Consider the following 15,576-nt stretch of genomic DNA (forward strand, 5'->3'; position numbering starts at 1 on the left):
GAGGACATTTTGCCGGACCTCACTTGTAAAAATACTATTTTAGGGTTATGGTAGGGTTAGAGAAAATAGGCTTTTGAAAGGGAATCAATTGTTGGTCCCCAAAAAGTCCTCAAGTATGGTAAGACATAGCTGTGTGTGCACACGCCTAATTTCATGACTCTTACAACGAAGGGATTTGACAAGAGAACTAAACACCTCTAAAGTGCAGTTCCTCTCTCCACCACGATCTGTTTTCATTCTATAAGCCTGAAAAACAATACAACATTTTTTTTTCTCAAAAAAACGGGGAAGGTTGTCTTTCAGTGGAACGGCTCAGTTTAAAAAATGTGAGGATTTATGATTTAGGAAATGGAGCGTCATGATCTCTGTATCGATTGTGCATTTTGACTAGCAGGATCCTCATACACTTCGTACTGTCACTCCTCCACTTCAGCTGTCCTGCAGTGCGTGATGATCCAATAACGGTAAAGTACACCCTCATCCCCAGTCACCCAGCCATGCAGTGTTGATGTTGGGTTTTCAGAGAGGAACCGCTTGGAGTGTAACACCACTATTTACCCACAATAATAATAATAATATGCCATTTAGCAGACGCTTTTATCCAAAGCGCCTTAGTCATGTGCGCATACATTTTTACGTATGGGTGGTCCCGGGGATTGAACCCACTACCCTGGCGTTACAAGCGCCATGCTCTACCAATTGAGCTACAGAGGACCACATGAAATGCCCACTCTCTGCCTCCACCCCCAGTCATATAGTAGTCAAAGGGAATGGAAGTCATGCAGTACCTATGAAGGAACGCCTGCCAGTGTTAGAGACGGGGAGGCTGCAGAGAGTTGCTGCCAGAGTCGGGCACACAGTCAATAGCTGATGTTTAACTCCTAATGAGGAGTCAGGGTGATTTAAAACTGAGGGGAAACTAGACCAGACTAAACAGCAGCAGATTTAAGAACAACACACCAAGAGAAACTCTGTGCCAGTTGTATAACCTTTTAAACAAGTGGAAATATATTTGACAAGTCCACAAGCGCGCTAATCAGTGTTATTGGATGATAACTTTCCCCCCAACTTTTTTAAAAGTCTAATGCATAGATGGAGGTTGTCTCATAAATACTAATGGTGAGACTCCACTAGACTTTAATTGGAGTAGACATTAATACGAACAGACTCCGCGCTCTGCACACATTATTATCTTTATTCATCTGAGGTAGCAACAGTCTGAGGTAGCAACAGTCTGGGGTAGCAACAGTCCTCCAGTGTTTCTCAACTCCCGTCCTCAAGTATATCCAGCAGTACACATTTAAGTGTCAATCCCTCTCTGAGATCTAGCTGATACTTGGTACTCAGTTGGACAGTACTACTTGACTAGTTTGTACTCCGATTCCATCTTTAACTTACATTAAAGATGGAATCCGCAGTAGGAGGTAATGGCGCCACTGGCCGCCCACCATCATTATTGTTGGCGAGCTGAGGAGCATCACACAGCATGGTAAAACATACTGTGCTTTGCTATCGCACGTGCAATGGTGTCCAAGGCAAAAACGGTTCGTTGTTTGCAGTAACTTTGTTTGTTGTAATATCGCAAACGAACGTTGCCGTTTCACAATTTAAGGATTCCAAGGAGGCGTTAGACATAAGTTATTATATTGATGAGTGGATAATCTGCATAACTTTTGGCTGCATGATCACATCTTCCCCGCACACTCTTAAGTATTAGACTGTCTCCTGTGTCTCAGTGAGAAATATATACTTTTATTGTAATCAGGCGTCTTTGTAGGGAGCTGATATTGTTAAGCCTGATGGACAGTGAGCCTCCTTACGAGTGATATTTTGTATGCTGATGACAGTAATGTTCCATTATCCTCTACTAAAAACTTTCAGCATGCTTTTAATTGCTGCAGAGAGTAGAGCTTTGAATGACTATTATAATACAGTAGATTGTCTTTGCACTTAATTCTATTTTTTTTTTATTACAAATTGTCACCGAGAGAGTTGATAATGGCATCGTGTTCTAGATAAGTGCTAGACTGAAGAGAATTCTTGATGAGGCACAGTGCTATCATTGTGATCGTAGGCTAACTATAACGGAGTTTATACTGTTGTAATTTCCACAGAGACGTTTCTTCCTCATGCCTTAGGCCAGGGATAATCAACTAGATTCAGCCGCGGGCCGATTTTTCTTCTTGAGCGGATGGTCGGGGCCAGAACATAATTACAAATAATTTGTAGACTCCAAATTGACCGCAAAAAGCACACAGATATATTTGACTAAAATATGATCATTTCAAACCTGGCTTACATTTGTATACATTTACATTTTAGTCATTTAGCAGACGCTCTTATCCAGAGCGACTTACAGTTAGTGAGTGCATATATCTTTATTTTGACTCCGTTTAATGTTGTCAATACGAAAATGCGACAGATCCTCTCCAACCTGGCATTTCTTAATTTGTTTATTAATATTTAGTAAGTAATAATAATAATAATAATAATGAAATGCCATGATAATAACAAAGTGTAATGGCTTGTTTCAAATAGCTTTTATTAAAAGCATATCCCCCCGTGCGGTTATGTTGGTGACTGTGTACATTGGCCCTGCCAATTATCGTAACCTCGCATTCCAAGACCGTCACAGCTGCGTTTGTGGTTATTGGAATATGAGAATTAAACAGGCATGTATTGGCTCTGCAAGGTGTGAGACATTTAATCTACAGTGCTGTACAGTCTAGGCTTGGCGGTATAAAGTATACCGGGGGTATTTGGAAATAGCCACGGAATGGTTTTTCAATACCGTCAATACCGTTGAATCTATTTCTTATAAGTTTTTTTAATACATTTGAATATTTGTAACTACTTTTTAATTAAATACCTGCAGTCAACTTGTGCAATATGTTAGGAGATAAAGATTGCGTTCTTCATTTCACCTTTAACATAATTGTTCATTATGAAGCTTACCGGTAGTACCCAGTAACAGCAGAGAATCCACTCCTGCATCAAGAGCCTTGGTGTCTAATATTTGTTTTGTGCGTGCAGCAAACTGTGAGTAAGATATTGAGTTACTTGTTGAACTTTATGAGCTGGGATGTCTGTCTTGAGAATAGTTTAGGGCAGAAGACTGTATAAAATGTTAAATGTAGTTAGCATTTAGTTAGCATTCTCTAAGGGATTTTACATGTACTTGTTAGCATTGCTAACCTTCGGATTACAAAGGCTCAGTGGGATTTGAAAATGGCGCCCCTTGTGTTCAGTGCCGGTATTACCGAATATCCCGGTATGGCACAAGGTCGGTATGAAGGTATGACAATCTGGATACCACGCTAGCCTAGAACGGTCCACTGAGAGATCAGGCAGACAACCAACACAGCCTGACCCCACGCTCACCTTTCTGCATGGACACACACATGCTTGGACACACACACACTCTGACCTTTCTGCTTGGACGTTGGCTGTTACTCTCTCACACTAACTCACACTGGCCTTTCTGCTTGGACTGACTTCTGGCCGTGACTTTATTCAGCCAGTAAACACACCATGCACCTCGTCTACAGGGAGAGAGAGGTGACATTTATCTGCAGCAGCGCAGGGTCTGGTCTCTCTGTCGGTGTTTGTGTGTTTGTGTATGTCTGTGTGTGTGTTTGTGTGTGTGTGTGGTCCCTCTGGGGATCTTATTTATCACGCTCTTAGGGTCACCTTTCAATTTGCTTGGCTCAAACACGGCAATATAAGCAGAGTTCAGTACCGTGCTGCCAGACTGTTAGGAGTCTCACAGTCATAGACACACTTTGGAGGCGTTTTCAAATTCTCTCAGACGCTGGCCTTCCTATCTGTCTGAGTCGCTGTCACTGCAACATGTCCTGACTCCTAAATGTAGAGGGAGAGGATAGAGAGGAGGGAGGAGAGGGACTCACAGCAGGTTTTGGCAGGTCGTCATAGTCGGGGGTTGTGGGTTATGAGGTAACGATACATATTTCATTTGATGTAAACTGCCAGTGTGGAGAAGGTTAGCCATGACATAAAATCCCAAGACATGCTGTTGTACCCCATGATATTCGGTGGAAAAAACGTATAGTGTTACATACACAGTATCTTATTTCTTTGTATATCTAGGTAGTAAGTAGGAAAATGTTTGCTCTCGCCAGGGTTAACACCATTTTCAGAGAGTAGGCCTACTTAAAGAAACTTTACTCATTATTATGTTTGACGGTCTTAATATGTCTAATCTATCTACTAATCTGTTAACGAAGGTGTACAGTAGTTTTAATCTAAATGTCACACCATTGTCCATATGCTAACGCATCTGAATTGAAATTATCAAGCTCAATTAAATGTGTTAATTGCTTATGTGCAGTATTTTTAAATGTAAAGCATTGTCATTGGTCGTCTCTGCGGATCTACAGTATGTAAATATGTTTGCGGTTAGAGGGAGCTGTGTGTACCATATGGTAATTATTGTAAAACAGTAATTTAGCGTATTCATTCAACCAAAGAATGACTAGTGTTGTACACCCACTATTCGAATCAACGTCTCCCCCAAATGTGTTATCTGCACTGGCCAGCAATTCCTCATCATCGTGCCAATGTTAGGGTTTAATATGTGTATGTAATGTGTGCGTGTATGACAATGTCTTTGTAGAATGTGAATTACTCTCCCCCAGAGTGGTGGACAATAACAGATCCTTGAATAACACTTAATAATCAGTAGTAGGTGCCTGTCTAGTCCTTCCTATTGAATAGTCCTTGTTTTCAGTAGTTTTGTTTTGTTAAGTGAGGGAGAGGACAGGGAGCCTTATGGAGTTAACCTACTTGTTTTGCAATAATCACTTATTTGGCTTTCAAGTCTGTCTGAAAATGCCCTTTTTGTTACAAATTTAACCAGAACCATGCACAATGCACATTCACTAATAATGACCAACTTCTGGTAGCACGCATTATAGAAAATTACCACAGGTCTCATAAACAATCTCTCAAGCACAAGCCCATGTGCTAGTGAATAGCCAGCTAATCTTTATATTTAAAGTCTGCCCAACTTGGATCTGTTTACTTGCTAACAAGGCAGAACAGTTGAAATGTAATGAATACACCCTCCTGTCCGTCTCCAACTGTTTAAACAACATAGCCTGTTCACTTTGTTTAGATGTTGAAATCAAGTGGCCTACCTGGATAAGAAGATGCTTATTTCTCAGAATGAGAATGAGTTGCCAATTCCTGATTTATAAATGTATATTTTTAGCTCAATGCACATTTATTAAACACAGACTAGGAATCTAGCACCTAAGTACGTGGTACCGCAATGCCACGCACGACAAACTGAGCATTAATTTTCCACAATCATGTTCATTGATACTTCCGTTTTTATTATTGTCTGTTCTAAATGTTAGAAGTTGAGACATAAAAAGGGTGTCATTAGAAAGGTTTACTTCTCTATTACAGTAAAATAATGTCTCAATGTGTTTCGGTGTCCATATGAACGATTCTGTTGGACCAAACCTGTGTTTGGCAGGGGGAGGGGCTTGGTGTCTGTGCGAGTGGGAAGGTGCACCCAGCACAGAAGGAGCGAAGGAGATGAGACCAAAAAGACACACTCATAAAAGTGTAAAAAATATTACTTGATTCTTACGGTACAGGCATTTGGAACATCGCGCTGAAACATTTATTCAAATTAATTCCATATATCGCCCAGCCCTCCCTACAGCTCTCTTCACCTCCCACGGCTCTGTTTGTGTACTTTGTGTTTTCTGACTATTCCTTTGTTTGTCTGACTGCTGTATCACTGCCCTGTGTGTACAGGATGTCTGGTCCTGGGCCCCAAGGGTAGACGACAGGACAGAGTAGTGATGTGTGTTCCTCTATACCATTTAGTGCCTCTCCCTGTGTGTGTGTGTTTCAGGCCCTGGGGTCTGAGAATATAGTAGGAGTTCACATAGGGCAGTTGCGTGTGGTGCTGTATACTATATTTGGGGCCCTCTCTATCTCTGTGTGTCGGTCTATTGGTGAAGAAAACAATGGTCCACACCGCATCCCATTTCATGGCTCCCATTTTACAGGGTTCTTGCCCCCCCCTCGCTTTCTCTCTCGCACGCTCTCTCTCTCTGTCCCCCCCGCTCTCTCTCTGTCCCCCCTCTCTCTCTTTGTCCCCCTCTCTCTCTCTTTGTCCCCATCTCTCTCTCTTTGTCCCCCTCTCTCTCTTTGTCCCCCTCTCTCTCTTTGTCCCCCCCTCTCTCTCTTTGTCCCCCTCTCTCTCTGTCCCCCTCTCTCTCTGTCCCCCCTCTCTCTCTGTCCCCCCCTCTCTCTCTCTGTCCCCCCCTCTCTCTCTCTGTCCCCCCCTCTCTCTCTCTGTCCCCCCCCTCTCTCTCTGTCCCCCCTCTCTCTCTCTGTCCCCCCCCTCTCTCTCTGTCCCCCTCTCTCTCTGTCCCCCCCTCTCTCTCTGTCCCCCCCTCTCTCTCTGTCCCCCCCTCTCTCTCTGTCTGTCCCCCCTCTCTCTGTCTGTCCCCCCTCTCTCTCTGTCCCCCCTCTCTCTCTGTCCCCCTCCTCTCTCTCTGTCCCCCCCCCTCTCTCTCTCTGTCCCCCCCCTCTCTCTCTGCCCCCCCTCTCTCTCTCTGTCCCCCCCCTCTCTCTCTGCCCCCCCCCTCTCTCTCTGTCCCCCCCCCTCTCTCTCTCTGCCCCCCCCTCTCTGTCCCCCCCTCTCTCTGTCCCCCCTCTCTCTCTGTCCCCCCCCTCTCTCTGTCCCCCCCCTCTCTCTGTCCCCCCTCTCTCTCTGTCCCCCTCTCTCTCTGTCTGTCCCCCCTCTCTCTGTCCCCCCTCTCTCTCTGTCCCCCCTCTCTCTCTGTCCCCCCTCTCTCTGTCCCCCTCTCTCTCTCGTCTGTCCCCCCTCTCTCTGTCTGTCCCCCCTCTCTCTGTCTGTCCCCCCTCTCTGTCTGTCCCCCCTCTCTCTGTCTGTCCCCCTCTCTCTGTCTGTCCCCCCTCTCTCTCTGTCTGTCCCCCCTCTCTCTGTCTGTCCCCCCCCTCTCTCTCTCTGTCCCCCCCCTCTCTCTGTCTGTCCCCCCCTCTCTCTGTCTGTCCCCCCTCTCTCTGTCTGTCCCCCCCCTCTCTCTGTCCCCCCCTCTCTCTCTGTCCCCCCTCTCTCTGTCTGTCTCCCCCTCTCTCTGTCCGTCCCCCCCTCTCCCCCTCTCAGTCTAGGGACAGACAAAACCGCTGAAGGGATCACCTAGCAGCTAGCCTCGGCAGAGCCGGGAGTAAAAACGTCCTCGTCAGGAACTTTTCTCTAAGGCAATAGTGCCGCTGGAATCAGCACGACCAGAGATTTGTAGGGTTTTCAAGGATTTCCACCCTAGCACTGGGTTAATAACCTTGACTGGGTATGAATCAACTGACAAGATGTCTAGAGGGAAAGGAATGTACTAAATATTAAGTTAAGTTTTATACTAGTAATAATAAGCACTCAAAGTGACAATGTGCTCGCTACCTTGAAGTTAACATCACAGAATATCTTGAATTTGTCTCCCTTAGGCTTTATTTTGTGTTTTGGATCAGCCTAAATGTATGTGGACATGTGCTAGAATGAGTGAATACCTATTAACGTTCATTCACCAGCTGAAACGAACACCTGGGCTGTTGTGTTTGGTTAAAGTTAGAATATAAATAAGCTGTAAATCACCCAAGACTCGTGTTTTTCCTTCAAAGGCCTTTTTGCACACGGGTAGGCCTACCTAGTTGTGCAGCTATAGATCAACGGTTGATAAGCTGCCATGTTTGCTACTACTACTGTTGTTCCACCCTCTTTACATGGCAAGGTAGGCTAGATTTTTCCCAAGCTGGTGGATTTTAGTCTGTTCCATCAGGGCTGCTGTTTGATGGCCTTGGGGTGCAGTTGTCTGTCTTTTGGACTCCCCTTTCAACCAAGGCTGATTGATCTTGTCTTTATGAATGAAGAACTATGTTTATTCTGCTTTTGAAATACCCCCCAGCTTCATAGCAGTCGATTGGACATGGTGCGTCACATCTAGAAACGCTGGCACGTACAGTGTAGTATACAGTAGCTGTCTGAACACTTATTGTTGCTCTGTCTTCAGAACCCCTCTCTGTTTTAATACCTAATGGCTTGCTCTACTACTGTCACAAGGTGATGGTGTGGGTTGTCACGTCCAACTGCCAGTCAAGATGCCCAGATTTGGAAAGCTTTGTGCGTTGTAAAAGGTCTTTGTGTGCCTTTACAGTGACCTCTCTCTCCTCTGTCTGCCCTGCCGAGACTTCTTCTTTGAGAATTTATTTCAGATTAGCCTATTTATTGATACATTTCTCACAGGGCATTTGTGCCAGAAAAGAGACAAGCCTTTTGTTTGGGCACTCTGTCACTGTCAGTTTTTTTAAATACACTATGTGACCAAAAGTATGTGGACACCTGCTCCTCGAACATCTCATTCCAAAATCATGGGCATTAATATGGAGTTGGTCCCCACCTTTGCTGCTATAACAGCCTCCGCTTTTCTGGGAAGGTGTTCCGTTAGATGTTGGAACATTGCTGCGGAAAGGTGGCATCCTATGACGCTGCCACGTTAAAAGTCACTGAGCTCTTCATTAAGGCCATTCTACTGCCAATGTTTGTCTATGGAGTTTGCATGGCTGTGTGCTCGATTTTCATACACCTGTCACGACGGGTGCAGCTGAAATAACCGAATCCACTAATTTGAAGGAGTGTCCACATACTTTTGTATATATAGTGTATATTGGAGATGTTTATGTGTTTTCCTCTCATTTGGCTGGACGAAGTGTTGATGTCATCAATTTGTCCTCCAGAGAGTCCTAATTTGACCGAAACTCAGCAAACTGCTAAATTCACATTATTTAAAATACTAATTATTATAGTATAAATAAAATACGTTATAATACTGTTTTTGTTCCAATTAATAAATGTTGATAATAATGCACATTCTATTTATTTGAATAACATGTCAGCCAACAGAGTCCCATGTAAATGAAGTTGCTAGATCTTTGCTAATTGGTCTTTGGAAAGGAAGCATCTTCACTGGTAGAACTGAATCATAATGGAGGCCTGATGATGAGAGAGAATTAGCTTTAATCAGGCTGGTAGGACCCAGCCTCCTTCGAACTATATGAGCCAGAAGTCCAGCAAGCACTACTTGAGTCCAGCCTAGTCGTAGACCTTCACTCAATACTGATTTAAAATCCATATATTTATTGTGTATTTCTTGTAATTATTTTTCAGATTTGTTTGTACTTTAAACTACACAGATGAATTTCACAAGCAAACAGTGTCACTATCGATCATTTATTGCCCAATTTATTAATTAATCCATTATACAGATATGGTACATATTTTTAGATTTGTTTTGTTTGCAGGAAACACAAATTAATATAGCAAATTATTATATATATCTTTACATAAAGGTGCACCTTTATGCCCTTTGGAGAGTTAAATTAATACAAATTAAATTAAATACATTATTAAAATTGCCATTTTAAATTGAACTTATTGACCATCCGTTATATTTATTTGTGATGTATTGGACTTTGACATTATTCCATTAGTCTATATAGTAAAAAAATAAATATTGGATTGATTAAATATATTTTAATATAAATATATTGTTTTGGTCACATAGTTGCTTCCTAGATGCATATGATAATTGCTAATTGTTATGTAAGGAGTGACTATAGTTAATACATGAATTAGAGACAGGGATGCAGGTCATAGAGTAGACTTGAGTGTTCTAGCTAATTAACTCAAACCTTGTTAACTGTCCACAAGGTTCAATAACCTCAGTCTGTAGTAAACACTTAGGATAGTTTTTTTTCTTTAGGGGGTAGATCAGCTTTAATATTGCAGATAGATTGTGGCTTCTATCAATGTCATTGTCTGCATCATTTCCAATCCCCCATATATATTTTTTGTATATTATTATTTTAAATATATATGTTTACTAATATTTATTATTATTATTATTATTATATTTTCCTTTATTATTTTCCCCTAAACCTTTTAGAATTGTTTTTGTAACGAAAGGAGATACCAGTATTACGGGAAGGTTTGGCTTTGGTCATGATAGCCGATGTGTGGTGAGCGTTCTGGAACAAAATGGCTGCTGTGCTTCACCCAGGTGGGTGCTGCTGCTGCACATCGTTGGTGGACGGGTAAAAATGTCAGTGGCCCGGTCACCCCTACAGTACATTTGATTGACTCTATGTAAAGTTTTTTTGTTTTGGTTCCCCAATGATTCAGTTATTGTGAGTTCCATTAATATGTGCATTACACACCGTGACTTAAATGTTTTCGCTCCGGATGTAGAAAGTACATCAAATCTCCATACAAAATGGCAGACTTTCAGAGACCCATACGACTAAAAGATACAACCATAAAATGGCTCCAAGTTTTGGCAGCCAACGGCAGGCTCTGCCATCTCTTCCCAGTAGCCAATCATAGAACGATGTATAATGATGCCTTTGTTTACAGCTATCTACAGTACACAAAACGGAGCACTCTGATTGGCTACTGTGAAGGGTAATGGGCACATGTCATTGGCTGATTGTACCTGAGGCAATGCTATTGTAGGGTTACTAGGGTGAGCAGTAGAACTGGCACACTATTTACATGTTCTCATGTAGCTCTCAGTTATAATGTGGGATATTTCAGTGTTCCACAAGGCTCATAAACACCCACTGTGGTCGAGAACTCCAGAATGGTCTAAAGCAGGGACGGGTAACTCGTGGCCCCCCTTTTGAAGGCCCCCGGATTATTTTATTGTTTGTGGGGTGGCGGTTGGGGGAAGTCAGTCAGTCTCAATTTACTGTTACAAGTTAGAATAGTAGAATACTATTTCGAAATTTGGTGTGCATCAGCAGTTTTTCTGTTATGTCAGTCACTGATAGTCAGTCAATTAGCCCATGTCAGCTAAAATGTTTTAGATTGCTAAATTAGTTTAGCGGACATCTTATCTAAACTTTTTATCATGGTCAAATTACTGGCCGGGGGGGCCTCCATTGATTTTGTTAGTCTCATGTACTTGCTCTGCCCTGGTATAAACAGTTTGCTTGCTTAACACAATTGGTATTGCGCCATCCAGTGGACGCAATTGGAACAGCAGTTTATTTTATTGAAAAATTGCAGCGCATTTTTATACTTGACAAAATAAAAAAATAAAATATATATATATATATATATATATATTTTTTTATCATCTCGCGGGCCGGATTAAACCCGTTTGCGGGCCTGATCCGGCCCGCGGGCCGTACGTTTGACACCCCTGCTCTAAACCCAGCAATGCAGTAATCAATAACAATGTAATACTAAACAACCTAAGGTAGAACAAAAACACAATAAATAAAAAGGTAAAAATAAACAACAAAAGAATCACAAAATAGCAAAGTTGGGTTGTAGCTTGCAAAATGGCGGCCATCCATTGGACTGTTCAGTGTAATTCAACAGTAGTACCAATACCCTTATAGAACAATCCTCTGCTACTAGTGTAATAGTGCACGAGTGTTCTCCTTTCTTTTCAACATTGTATTCGGTATCTACGTATTTGTCTAGAAAAACGTCTAGACGTGCATATGCTAATGTCTTTTGGTCAGTGGGTAACAGCAGAACCCAACAGCATCACCAGTACCTTCCCTGTCCCATTCTCCACTAGTGTAGTGAAATGGTATGATGGTCTTTATGGACCTCCGTGGTCATATTGAGTCTGACTGTCCTCCTCCACGCTCCCTGTCGACAGATGGGTTAAAGGAGACGCGGTGTGCTATTTCATGCTCCTGGATATGATGGGTTGTTCTAGGGGCCCGCGGGGTGACGGTCGACCCACACAAATGCACCATAATTAGCTTTTCCATCAGCCAATCAGGTGTGTCTGTCCTGCGCTCGGGGGGGGGGGGGGACCATTGTTTGCTGACAACCGTAGTTCTCTTTCTCATTCGTTTTCTCTCATTCCTTTCGACCGAGTGGTGGGGTAAATGGATGCAGTGCGCTGTGCTAGATTAAAGGTGAGAGCCATATTGGTCGCTGGGGACAGACAATGCAAACTCTAATTACCATGTATTCACAGTGCGCCATGCCGCGCAGGCAGCACAGTAATCAGATGTCTGTCCAACTGCTAATGGCACCAAGCAGCACTGGAGCGCTGTGTAGTGTAGGAGAGGGGCGGAGAATGTTGAAGGGCAAGGCTGTTACTTTTTTGTAGAGAGTGTTGTGTTTGTTTATGATAGGAGTCGAGATTATCACAAGTGGCTGTTTGCAGTCTGTTGTAGGAGGTGTTGAAGTTGATAACTACAACTCCTCTCTACTCATTACAGGAGGCTGAGGGTAATGTAGAGTTGATTTGATATAGTTTTTCTCCCTAATGATGCCAATGCTGTCTTTTGCCCAACAAAAGGCCTATTTATTCATGCATTTCTTTCTTCCAATTCTAGCATTGCATTCAGTGTGGTTAATGGTCAGGAACAGGCCATTTCAGTCAGTTAATTCCTTGATATGATGAATCTGACAAGGATCCTCAGCTTAGAGAGGGGTTTCCACATGCAGCCACCGAACGGCTCCGTCTTGAATTGCTCTTATTTGTCATACGGCTTAATACTGTATAATTTGGTCTGCTGAGTTAATTTGCCAGTGAGCTGCTAGTGTCAGCCAAGAGAAAGAAAAAGCTAAATGAGGGAGTATTTCCAACCAAACAGTGGGGCTAATGTCAGAGCAGGTTAATTGAATCCTGGGTGTTTGAGTCTGAGGTGGGCGTACGGTAGGTAGACTGACTGAGTGTTCTATGATAACACAAACTAAACTGCTTTACTTTGTCACAGTTGATCCAATCGTGCATAAACCAGTTGACAGCATGCACACGCACGCATGCAATTAAAAACGTGCACACCCGCACGAACACACACACCTCCCCTGTTTTATTGCACATTTGAGACAAATAACGAGTGTGGATAGATAGTACAGTAGCAGGAGACGTTGCCTGAGCCGTGCAGAGATTTGGAGAAGTATGAAATGCTCTGTTGAAAGCTTGATACGGTCAACTGAAGTTTGTGGCTTGATGTAGAAGTTACCCTTAAGCACATATCTAGGATCAGATTGCCCTAGCCGCTAAGAACTTTTTTACAAGAACAACTTAACAAACAAATATCTGACCCTGTAACAGTTGTAACACTTATTCCCATGGTGTGTCCATCTCAGATCTGACATATGTTGCCAGGCAGACTTGTCTTTAGCCAGTAACAGTTGGACCGACCAGGGTCCCGCTTATACACTATTACACTACAGCAGGCCTGGAATATCGTGATTTTAGGGGCAAGGCCATTTGGCCTTCAAGAGGTGCCCAATCTGCCAGTGCACAAGGGCATCTGCTAGGGCACCAAGGCCATCTGCTAAAGCACCGCCATTAACCAAACACTAGCTATTCTGTTAAAAAAAACATAAGTCTATGTAAATGTACATAAATAATTTGCCTGCATGTCAAGTGCGTATTGGCTAGTCTCATGTCCAGACTGATGCTGACAGGAGGGAGGTACCAGAAAATGTAGCCAAACTTTAATGAGACTTTTTAAAATTACATATATAGGCTAAACGCCAATCATGTTTGACAAATATAGTTTAGGATAATTCATATTAACGTCTAAAGGCTTGATTCTGTCATACTCAAGGAACTGTTTGTTCAGATAGGAGAGAAAGGCCAGTGCCTGTTCTACTCCGCAACATCACCCACCTTGCAATCTGAGCGGAGGCAGTCAACATTTTAAAACGATTTAAACATAAACCATAATTGTTTAAAAACTGGACATATTTTTGTCATTTTATGAGGCATGTCTTACCGTATTCCGACCATAGGAATGTTAAGGGGATTATTTTATAAACACTTCCTCATATGCCATTCAATCCAGTTTTCTCTCATGTTCTCAACTTTCTTTCGTTGACCAGCAGCCAAAGACACAATCCTAGTCAACCCATGCTAGTTGTTTCATCTTTAGATATTCTCTTTCTAAATTTCCAAAGGATATTTTTGCAGTGTGCTGTGAAGAACGGTGTTTTCCCCTAATTGCATTTTGGAACATTCACGCTTATAGCCTACTGCGGTGTGCACATTGCTACTCTTATAATTTGAAGAAATAGCCTAATAGTTTATCAACATTTTAAGCAAGACATTCTGACCTACTGCATCAGTCTCATTGCTATTACATATTTTTTGGACATATAGTGGTTGTATTAATTTGGGATCTATCGTCCCACAACTGTCCCAGAGTCAGTTTGGAATATTTATTTCTCGCACAAAATGACAAGCTGACCAATAGAATGTCAATGTTTGTACTATGGGGATAGTAGATTGACCAAGGCTAGTGCTTTGGCTGTTGGTTACTCATCTTTTTGGCTGGACAGTTCTAACATCTTCAATATGCGCCTCGAAATTCGATAAGAAGGACACGCGCCGTTGCATCGCCGATCACTAGTAGCCTACTTCGGAGCTGCGATGCCTGTGAGGAGGACCTGATCACATGACTGGCATTGGCTAATAAGCATTGAGATATCTGAGAGAGCCATGTGAGAGGTGCTTCGGAGTAGGGCGATTGGCAGCCGGGAGAAGGACATTATAATTATTATATTCAGCCCAAGGGCACAACGGCCACTTTGGCCGCAAGGCATGGATCTTTTTAGGGAGCGTTATGGCCACATAAGGGGGGTGTCGATGCTGCCGGGAAATTCGATGCCTGCGCTACAGTGCTGTTGATGGTTTCCTACTGGACAGTATTAAAGGTACAGTACTGTTGAATACATATTACAGTAGTATAGATTGCCCTCTCTATACACTGTTACATATAAGACATTAGTCCCCTGCTGTCTGGGACACTCAGTATCTCCTCATGGTGCCTCATTAAAACAATAAAGAAACAAGCTCCTCTGACTCCATCTCTACAGCAGGCCTAGTCCTCCCATTGACTTCACCATACAGCTCAACATGGTTAGCTCCATGAATATATTTACTAGATTGCTTCTTTGTGTTGCCCAGTGATATTTATTAGATGTTTTTCGAGAGGATGACAAGTGTGTAGATGTTTAGTTTTTCTGGCTTGGACAATATTTAGTTCAGCGAGGTTCAATGGATTAACTTGTACCCAGGGTAGGATGCTGCTGGTAAAATGACAAAGAAATATGACTAATGCTGAATAATGCATTAATTCAAGTGTCTTGTTTTCAAAGCCCAACTCTTTTAGTTGGTTATTACTTTTGTTCAGTTCCTTTAGTTGAATTCGTAGTAGTATGTGAATTTACAAAATCCTACAGTAGTCAAACAAGTGTTTTTGTCTTTCATATTAACCCTAACCTTTATCAGCTGTATATTCTTATACCTTCTATCTAGTCTGTTCTGCTAATAATCACTCCACTAACGCCTCAGTACACAACTGTAGAACTGCTGAGCTTGCTTTTTCTATTATACACACATTCCCTGCCTATAATACTGAAATGTTTACTATGAAACTGTATGTATTTTCTCTTCTCTGCAATATAATGAAAGCTGTGGCCAGTAATGTTTTTATAATCTGCATATTTCTATTGTCTCTCTACTTCTTATTTTGTTG

The 15,576-nt window shown here is 42.4% G+C and overlaps 1 protein-coding gene across 3 annotated transcripts in view; it reads left to right on the plus strand.

Moving 5' to 3' along the window:
• The window catches only part of LOC121548727 (kelch-like protein 29), a 371,638-nt gene that overhangs the window by 272,572 nt on the left and 83,490 nt on the right, over nt 1-15,576 (plus strand). The window lies entirely within an intron of this gene.

This window comes from Coregonus clupeaformis, chromosome 33 (assembly GCF_020615455.1).
Source record: "Coregonus clupeaformis isolate EN_2021a chromosome 33, ASM2061545v1, whole genome shotgun sequence".
NCBI lineage: Eukaryota > Metazoa > Chordata > Actinopteri > Salmoniformes > Salmonidae > Coregonus > Coregonus clupeaformis.